The sequence below is a fragment of the Clupea harengus genome, chromosome 20 (genome assembly GCF_900700415.2).
Source record: "Clupea harengus chromosome 20, Ch_v2.0.2, whole genome shotgun sequence".
NCBI lineage: Eukaryota > Metazoa > Chordata > Actinopteri > Clupeiformes > Clupeidae > Clupea > Clupea harengus.
This window is the reverse complement of record NC_045171.1, coordinates 8559458-8569423: the sequence shown is the minus strand read 5'-3', so window position 1 is coordinate 8569423 and position 9966 is coordinate 8559458.

Below are 9966 nucleotides of genomic sequence, written 5' to 3'. Positions count from 1 at the left end.
ACACACACACACACAGGTTTGACATAAGACCTATTTGGACATGCACGCACACACACACACACACACACACACACACACACACACACACACACAAACACAGGTTTAAGACCTATTTGGAAGTCCCTTTCACTTCGTTGAATTTTGCTACCATGAATGAAATGACAAAATGTTTAAAATGGCACCTTCCATTTCTTTTAGAGATGAATGTATATAAGTCTAAGGGATCAGGAATTGTGAGAATCAGATTTGAGAAAAAAAACTCCTCCAAATGCAATAGACCCTAACACTAATTATAAGTGTCAATAATTACTCCACCAAATGTAATAGACACTAACACTAATTAAATGGCTCATCAGCCAGGATGGGAAGATGGTGTACAACCTGTATAACCCTGAAAAGGCCTCCTTGTTATAACTCTTAGCATATGGTATGGGATGACTGTCTGTCATGGTGTAATATACCTGATATAATATCAGATACACAATCAGTGAATCAGAAAATGTGCTCTGCAATTATAAATTCACACTGAGCACATCAACCAGGAAGTGAAACCAGTATGAACCTGGAAAGGCTTTGTCTCTGATGTCATTAGAAGTACACAGTCTAAGATAAAAGTCTTTGTAAAATTCAGATATCTACTGCCAACTGTATCTCCACCAACAACATATGTGTTTATCCTGCAAAAATCATCAGGCAAAGCAGTCTCATTAGTCAGATTCACCAGTCGAACCATGCTGCGTATACCCACAATGCACTAGGGGAGCAGCATGAATGTCGGAGCAGACATAGCACAGTCAGCAGACCCCCCCACCCCCGCACCCCCACACACCACCCCCACCTGACAGGACGGTCGATGCACTTAATCAGCTGATTGGACACCAAGGGACGTTGCCGCGGCATCAAGGAAGTGGGCAGAAAGATAGATTGGCCTACAAAATTGGCTGTTAAAATAACACATTAGGCCAGCTTTACCAGGAGGGGATCACAACCCCCCCCCCCCCCCCCCTACCCCCCACCCCATCACCTCCAACGCAAACCTCAATCCTACACTCATACACAGGGGTATTAAAGGGAAGATCACAAGCATCAGCGGACACACATTGTTAGTCAAATGTCCACCCTGAATGACCTCCCATTCATGCTTGCCTATCTAACTGAACCATGGCGTTCAATCATCTTTTCTTTATGGGTCAATTAAAATTTATATACACAAGGTCAACTGCAGGAAGTCCAGCTTAAGGTCAGTGGAATTATCCCTGCTGTCTTTTCACTCCTTGCGATGTCATGCACTCGTATCCCGCAAGAGTAAAAACACTTTCATTTTACTGGCCTAAGTGCGGAGAGAGGAGATGCTTTCAATGCAGTTCAAGTGGCCTGTCACCACCACAAAAAATACAGGAGCAAACATGCTGGGCCGAGCAATGATAGAAAAAAAAATCAGGAGCCTGACTAATACGGCAGAACCAAATCATCAAAGCGAGTGTCCTTGTCCCGACAGTTGTGGTTCTGGACTCCCAGGACAGCGGTAAAAAGATCAAACGCAGCTTCCTCCCTCCAGCACCCCACAGAAAAACCAACATCCCCCCCTCCCCCACACCCTCCACTCCCCCTGTCCCTTCCTAAAATCCTGAGTCGGCCAGGGAGACGGTTCCCCTCTGGTGCCTTGTGAAAATCCGTCAGAGCTGATCAGAGCGGCCATGTCTCCCCACACACAGGGAATCTCGGGCGGCACCGCCTGCACCCCGGGCGATTACGGACTCCACCTCTGTTTGCACCCCACTACTCTCCCCCCTCTCCTCCCCATCCCTCTGTTTGCACCCCACTACTCTCCCCCCTCTCCTCCCCTCCCCATCCCTCTGTTTGCACCCCACTACTCTCCCCCCTCTCCTCTCCTCCCCATCCCTCTGTTTGCACCCCACTACTCTCCCCCCTCTCCTCCCATCCCTCTGTTTGCACCCCACTACTCTCCCCCCTCTCCTCCCCTCCCCATCCCTCTGTTTGCACCCCTTCATCCTTCTCCCCCATCTCTCTCTTTCTCTCTCTCTCTGTATTGCTCTCTTACATTCAAACTTTCTCTCTCTCACCTTCTCTCTCTATGTCTCTCTTTCTTTCTTTCTTTCTTTCTAACTTTCCATCTCTCTCTCTCTCTCTCTCTTTCATTCTAACTTCCCCACTCTCCCCCTCCCATCTCTCTCTCTCTCTCTTTCATTCCAACATCCCCACTCTTCCCCTCCCATCTCTCTCTCTCTTTCTTTCATTCTAACGTCCCCACTCTCCCCCTCCCATCTCTCTCTCTCTCTTTCTTTCATTCTAACGTCCCCACTCTCCCCCTCCCATCTCTCTCTCTCTCTCTCTCTTTCTTTCATTCTAACGTACCCTCTGGCCCCCGCTTCTTTCCTCATTCAGTCTGAACTAATCAAATCCCGACCTCCCTAGCCAAAAGGAAGGCTGCCGTCAAATCCGAGAAAAGGAGGGGACTCACTCAGACAGTCCTGTGGTCCTGCAGATTACTCTCATTCCCCCCCCCCCCCCCCTTCTCTCTCTCTCGACTCACTCCCTGTATCTTCCTCTGGGGGGCAGAGTGGAGCGCCGACAGCCCTCCGCATCCTTCCTTTCTCTCTCCTCCTGCTGCTCCAGGGGGGTGCTGGCTGGGTTGGATAATGGCCTTCTTGTCCCTCGGTCTAATGGTGCCATGTCTAAAAGCTCCGCCCTCCCCGGGCTCGTGCTAATGAAGAGTGAGTATAATTAATGCTCTCGCAGCCTGGGGGCATCGCTGGTGTGTGTGTGTGTGTTTGTGTGTGTGTGTGTGTGTGTGTGTGTGTGTGTGTGTGTGTGTGTGTGTGTTTGTGTGTGTGTGTGTCGCTGCGACTTGCTACTCACTTACTACTCGCACCAACTTCTTCTCTTTTCAGTGTGCTCTCTCTCACACACTCTGTCTTTGTCTCGCTCTCACACACCTCCACAAACACACACACACACTCTCTCTCTCGCTCTATTCTCACTCTCTCATGAATACACACACTCTGTCCCTCAAGTTTTAGTTTTGGCTTCCATGCGTCTCACCAATTTTCTCTCTATCTGTCAAAAAGCGTCCCACTTTGTTATTTTCTCTGTCTCTAGGCATCTCTCCACACACACACACACACACGCACACTCACACACACCTATCTTGTTTCAGTCTCTCACACCCTCTCTCTCTCTCTCTCTCACACACACACACACACACACACACACACACACACACCAATCTTGTTTCAGTCTCTCACACCCTCTCTCTCTCTCTCTCTCTCTCTCTCACACACACACACACACAAACAGACACACACACACAGACACACACACACACACACACACACAGACAGACACACACACACACACACACACACACACAGAGACACACACACACACACACACACACACACACACACACACACACTTTCTTCCTGTCAGTGCTTTTAACTGAGACAGCGCTGTCTGTCTCGAGGCACTTTGCTGCAGCGCTGTCTTCACACGTCCAAATAAACAGCTCTTCTATTCCTCCTTTCCCTGCAGCCTCTCTCCTTCACTCATTCACACACTTAAATAAACAGCTCTTCTATTCCTCCTTTCCCTGCAGCCTCTCTCCTTCACTCATTCACACACTTAAATAAACAGCTCTTCTATTCCTCCTTTCCCTGCAGCCTCTCTCCTTCACTCATTCACACACTCAAATACACAGCTCTTCTACTCCTCCTTTCCCTGCAGCCTCTCTCCTTCACTCATTCACACACTCAAATAAACAGCTCTTCTACTCCTCCTTTCCCTGCAGCCTCTCTCCTTCACTCATTCACACACTCAAATAAACAGCTCTTCTACTCCTCCTTTCCCTGCAGCCTCTCTCCTTCACTCATTCACACACTCAAATAAACAGCTCTTCTACTCCTCCTTTCCCTGCAGCCTCTCTCCTTCACTCATTCACACACTCAAATAAACAGCTCTTCTACTCCTCCTTTCCCTGCAGCCTCTCTCCTTCACTCATTCACACACTCAAATAAACAGCTCTTCTATTCCTCCTTTCCCTGCAGCCTCTCTCCTTCACTCATTCACACACTCAAATAAACAGCTCTTCTACTCCTCCTTTCCCTGCAGCCTCTCTCCTTCACTCATTCACACACTCAAATACACAGCTCTTCTATTCCTCCTTTCCCTGCAGCCTCTCTCCTTCACTCATTCACACACTCAAATAAACAGCTCTTCTATTCCTCCTTTCCCTGCAGCCTCTCTCCTTCACTCATTCACACACCCAAATAAATGCCAGAGCACTTTTCCTCTCCACCTCCCCTGTCTCGCTGGTTCACTCACACATTTAAATAAACAAGTAAACAAGTAAACACATCATCCTTCCTCCCTCCTCTCCTAGGATTCCTTCACTCACTCACTCAATCATTCACTCAATCACCACATTCTCTGCCTCTCTGACACACTCAATCTCTCATTCAGAATGACCTCAAATAATGCTGCTTGTCTTCCTCATTTAACACCCCTGGTTTCTCATGAAAGCACAGTCCAATAAACGAGCGGGATTGTAAATCTCTCCATATCTTCCTCAGTCAGCCCCTCTCTCAATCATCCACTCCCTCACACACACAGATGAGTGCAATAATAGCGCTTGGTCGCCGATTCAGACATTGACTCATATATTTGTACTGCCTATATACTTTATCTCACATTTATACTCGTGTAAACAAGAGAACAAGTTCCATTAAACCACGACTGCTTATTCTCTCACTTCCTCGTTCACTCTCTCTCTGTTTTTATTTCTTTTATTTCCGCTCTCCCTGTCTGTCGCCTCTCTTTAGGACTCTTCCCCGTCTGTTGACATTGTGCTCTGCTCACATTTAACTCTCCGTTCGACCTTTAAAGCTCTCATTTGAAGCTCCTTTGTGTCCTTCTTTTCTCTCACTTAATCCAGTCAGTGAGTGTGTACAGTGTGAGTGAGTGTACTGTTTCATATAATTGGCGTTGATTGTTCAGTGAGAGATGTGCGATGACGTGATGCCGGGCCTACAGGCATGCATCCGCATGTGCAAACCACAACATGTCTGTTTAGAAAACAAAACATATAGTCACTGAGCTATTAAAAGACATTTACAAATCAAACCATATGTACACATACATACAGGAAGCATTGACCCCATTATTCTCCACTGGGTTTCTGACCTCTGAAAGATGCCCACATAGTCAACGGCACATTCACAGCAAAAAAACAAAACAAAAACAAACAAATACGCCTCTATGCGCACACACACACACACACACACACACACACACACACAAAGACTTTTGTCACAAACAACATTATTGTTATTATTTCTTGTTGCCATTTAAGATAACTGACTTTTCTTGGCTCGTTTGTTATTGAAGTGATTATTTCTCAGCTCTAAAACCGTGACAATAGCAATGCTTCTGCAAAGCAACAGCGTTATATTTGTTGTTGTTTACGGTTTTGGAAAACAAATTGAGTTGAGTTAAGCTAAATTGAATCAAACTGAAATGAGAATAAAATTAGATAAATCTTCACCTTCCTCTGTGCGTGTCTCTGTGTACATCCATACTGAGGCACTGAAGATTTGTTTTGTGATGAGGAACCTTTATTTCTCCATTCTGGGGATTAGTTACTCACATCCTTACCCAACATAGATCTCCATCGGAAATGTGTATGGATGTTGACCAAAAAGTATTCACTGTCTCACCTAAAGGGTGTGGTCATCCCCTCCCCTATTGTATTCTACCTGACTGAAATGTATAAATGCCAACACATTCTGCTATCAGGTAGGCCTTTCTCTGAGCACCAGCTGAGAGGGGTCTCCACGCCGAAATAAACTACAGAAATCTGACTTCAACCCTCCGGTCCCTTCTTCAACTTAAGCGTGCTTATTTAGATTCCATCAGCAACATACAACGCAGTATATTTATATTATTTACCCATAAGACAGTATGCTCGGATCGACCCTGTGAGCATTGTTAACACCTTGATCTACATTTTCAGCTATAGGACCACCCTTTTATCAAAGGTGTAGTCCTTGATTCAAATCCATTACCCTTTAAGTTGAATTCAGTGAAATTCCCCTCATGTTCTATTAGTTGTTCATCCAGTGTATGTTCTAAAAACAACTCAGGTGTTCGTGCACAATTCCTGGCTCAGTAAATGGGAAAAAAAGCATAGTTGTTTGGTCCAAGACATACACTGTTCCAGCCAATCAACACTCAATGATCAATTAACAGAGGAGTGTGTTTGATCCTGAGCTCAAGTATCAATAACATTTTGCCAGGATCAAGGACTACTTTTTTAAGAAGCATAGCATAGCATAAGCATAGCTCTCCTGCTACTCTTTGTTACGCAGTAGGATACACTAGGTTATTACATTGTAACAAAGGTCGTGTAGCATAAAGCTTTACCGCTACGTTATTTCAGGCATAGTTTACCCCTTGCGGTTCTCAGTTGCAGATTATGTCTGCTCCAGCTGAGATCATCCCTCGATTACCCATTAATTGTCTAATTTAAAACCCTGTCAGGGATTAGACGTGTGTTTAAAGAATGAGCTAGTGTCCTGCTGATCTCATTACTTCGTCTCCTCCTGCTGCTTTGGTTCAATTAAAGAAAAAAAAAATACAACAAGTATGGTTTAATAACGACATACGCACGTGTTGTTTAATGGTGTTAATACGGCACCATATTAGAGAGAATTGGTCGTCATTACCAGTCAGCGTAGTAGGAAGCTAATGACCTTTGGTGCACACTAAGGGGGCCTGAAGACTGTGAGGTGAAGGTTGGGTGAGAAGGTGCGACGAGGTTGTGCGTAAGAGGGAGAAATGTGGTGCTCTCTCTCTCCCTCTCTCTCTCTCTGTCTCCCTCTCTCTCTCTCTCTCTCTCTGTTTACGGTGATAATTAATGGCTGATTGTTATTTGAAGGTCAGCCGCATCATTTCTGAGAAATTAAGTCCTCCCCCGTCTCCAGAAATGGGGGATCGTCAAGCCAATTACTGCCATGCCGGGCTGTTTTTACACATGCACGCGCACACACACAGACACACACACATTTGTGGGAGGTGAGTTTAGTGGTGTTTGGTGAGTAGAGAGCGACAGACGGCGTACAGATAGAGAGAGAGAGAGAGAGAGAGAGAGGGAGAGAGAGATAGACAGTGAAAGAGGGAGGAAGAGAGAGAGAAAAAGGGAGAGACAGAGGTAGATAGTGAAAGAGGGAGGGAGGGAGGGAGAGAGAGAGAGAGAGAGAGAGAGAGAGAGAGAGAAAGGGAGAGACAGAGGTAGACAGTGAAAGAGTGAGGGAGAGAGAGAGAGAGAGAATATGTGCACAGGCAAAGGGTATGCCACTCTTGCCATCTATTTTCCTGCCTCTCCCTCTCTCCCTCTCTCTCTTCTCCCTTTCTCATTCCCCTGTGACACCCCTAGAGAACAATGGATTGATCTTTTCTTCACCTCTCTCCATTTTCTCCACGATGAATGGAACTCTCTCTTTCAGTGTGTACGTGTGTCAAAATGAACACGTTCATTTTAGTGATTAATTAGAAATATGTAAAGCATTGGGTTGCATTGGGCTGCCTGGGTTATGGTATTATTTCTGTTAGTGCATATGTAATGGTTAACAAATCTGGGTTTTGTTATTATATCTGTTAGGCAATATGTAATGGTTAAAATATCTGGGCTTTGTTATTATATCTGTAAGTGCATATGTAATGGTTAAAATATCTGAGTTTTGTTATTATTTCTGTAAGGCAATATGTAATGGTTAAAATATCTGGGGGCATCCAATACCTGACAGCTTAGTTCTGTTTACATGCTTGCACATTTATTGCACATTTTAACTTACAACTAACGCGAAGGACTGCACACCACGTTCTAACTACTGACCAGCTGACCTACTCACTAGCTCCCTCCAAAGCATCTCTCTTCTCCGCATGTTCATCTCAATACCTGTTTCAAAATAAAGGTCCTTTCACACTTTATGTGCTACACATATAACAAACACGCCTTTCAAGCTGACAGTAATTGTTGACGGCCTTGATGGTTTCATTGGAAATCTGTAGTTGACAGGAGAGAATCTGTGTTCAAGATGCTATTAAACAACAGGAATCTGTGTTCAAAGTTAATAAGATGCTATTAAACAACAGTATTTAAATTTAAATATACTTCCTTTGTGTTGATTCTACATTAATTTCATGATTTTCCATTTAAATATTTATTATTACAAGCTTCAGTCTTAAGAAGAAAAAAAGTAATTGATCACAATCAATCAAAACAAATTGTGTGATTGATTCGTTTTAATTTTAATTGATTGAGAGCACTAATAAACAGATAGCACAAAGGCATAGGACTGCGCCTCAACAGCAGGTCAAGGCTCTGTGTAAACTGGATTTGTGCAACAGTGTTTGTGTGCCCTTGTTTCACTCGATTAAAGATATGATGCTTATTACAATGTAATACACAATTTATGCATGACTTATTCAATGTAATGCCAGCATCACAATATGGCCTGATATAAATCTCACGACTTTAACACAGTTCAGACAAACATTTCAAGGAACATGCTACATAATATTATAATAAAAAATGTTAAATAGTTTTACTAATTATAATGACACATTATATTAACTCTAACCTTTACTCTGGTGCTGTAACAAGCTGTAACAAGTTCTGAACAAGCAAGGAATTCAAGTTGTCACAACTCAGCTCTCCCTGGAATCAGATCGACCCCCTGCCACAGGGACCCAGACATGGGGATTAGATCCTCTATTGATTTCTCGAGTATGTTTAGAGTGTGTGTAGAGTATGTTTAGAGTGTGTGTAGAGTATGTTTAGAGTATGAAACACATGCTGCATGACTACTATTGAAGTGGTCTGGCCCCAGGGAGCAATTTCACTAATCAGGACAATGCAGGACAGGATGGGAACAACGAAGGGGAGGGAAAGGAGAAGGATGAAGAGGAGGAGGAGGAAAAGGAGGAAGATGAGCAGGAGGAGGAGGAGGAAAAGGAGGAAGATGAGGAGGAGGAAGATGAGGAGGTGTAGGAGGAGGAGGAAGATGAGGAGGTGGAGGAGGAAGATGAGGAGGACGAGGAGGTGGAGGAGGAGTAGAAGGTGACCTCAGAAACGGCAGTAGAGCTGCTGTGTGGAAAACTCCCCCCCTGCTGGCGGACATGTTGTACTGCAGCTGTTTTTTGATGGGATTGGGCTTGACTGGCAGCTCGGTTACAGTAATCTGCTGGGAGGCTTGGGCCCTCTTCTAATGAGACAGGAGGCAGGAGGAGGAAATAACAAGTAACAAGTTGTCAGACGGGCGGCCGGTCAGCCCTCGCCTCCAGCCCACCCCACCGCCGGCTCCACTCACTCCCACTCCCATGGTGCCGTTAGGGGCTCGGCGAGGATTATGGAAAGCCAGAGACGGCCGAGCAAATCTGACAAGGTGTGACGAGAGTGGAGAGGCACAACGAAGAGTGAGGCTGGGGGTGGGGATGGAGGTGGGGGTTGGGGTGGGGGTGGTGAGATGCAAGAAGAGATGGAGGGGCACATGGACAGCGTGGAGGAGAGATACGCAGAAAACTATTTGAGGTAAATGGTGAGTGATGGAGTAGAGATAGAAATGAGATGGGCAAGCAGACGGGGAGGAATGGTGAAGAGGGCAAAGACAAGAGAGACTTCAGAGCATCAGGGAGAGGAGAGTGATGTAGAGTGGTGAGAGGAAGCTGGAGAGAGAAGGAGTAGTGATTTGATTCATGAAATATCCGGTACCCATGACATCCTGTTCAAACGATCTGAGATTCCGCTCAAGATCCCTACCTCCAGTGTCCACAGCCTATAGGCCGACTATTTGCTTAATAACCTCTCTGTCTACACTGACAGCTCTTTAAAGTCTTATAAAAGAGGGTTACAAATGGACCAAATCAGGTTTTGTGTCTGGTATCCAACTA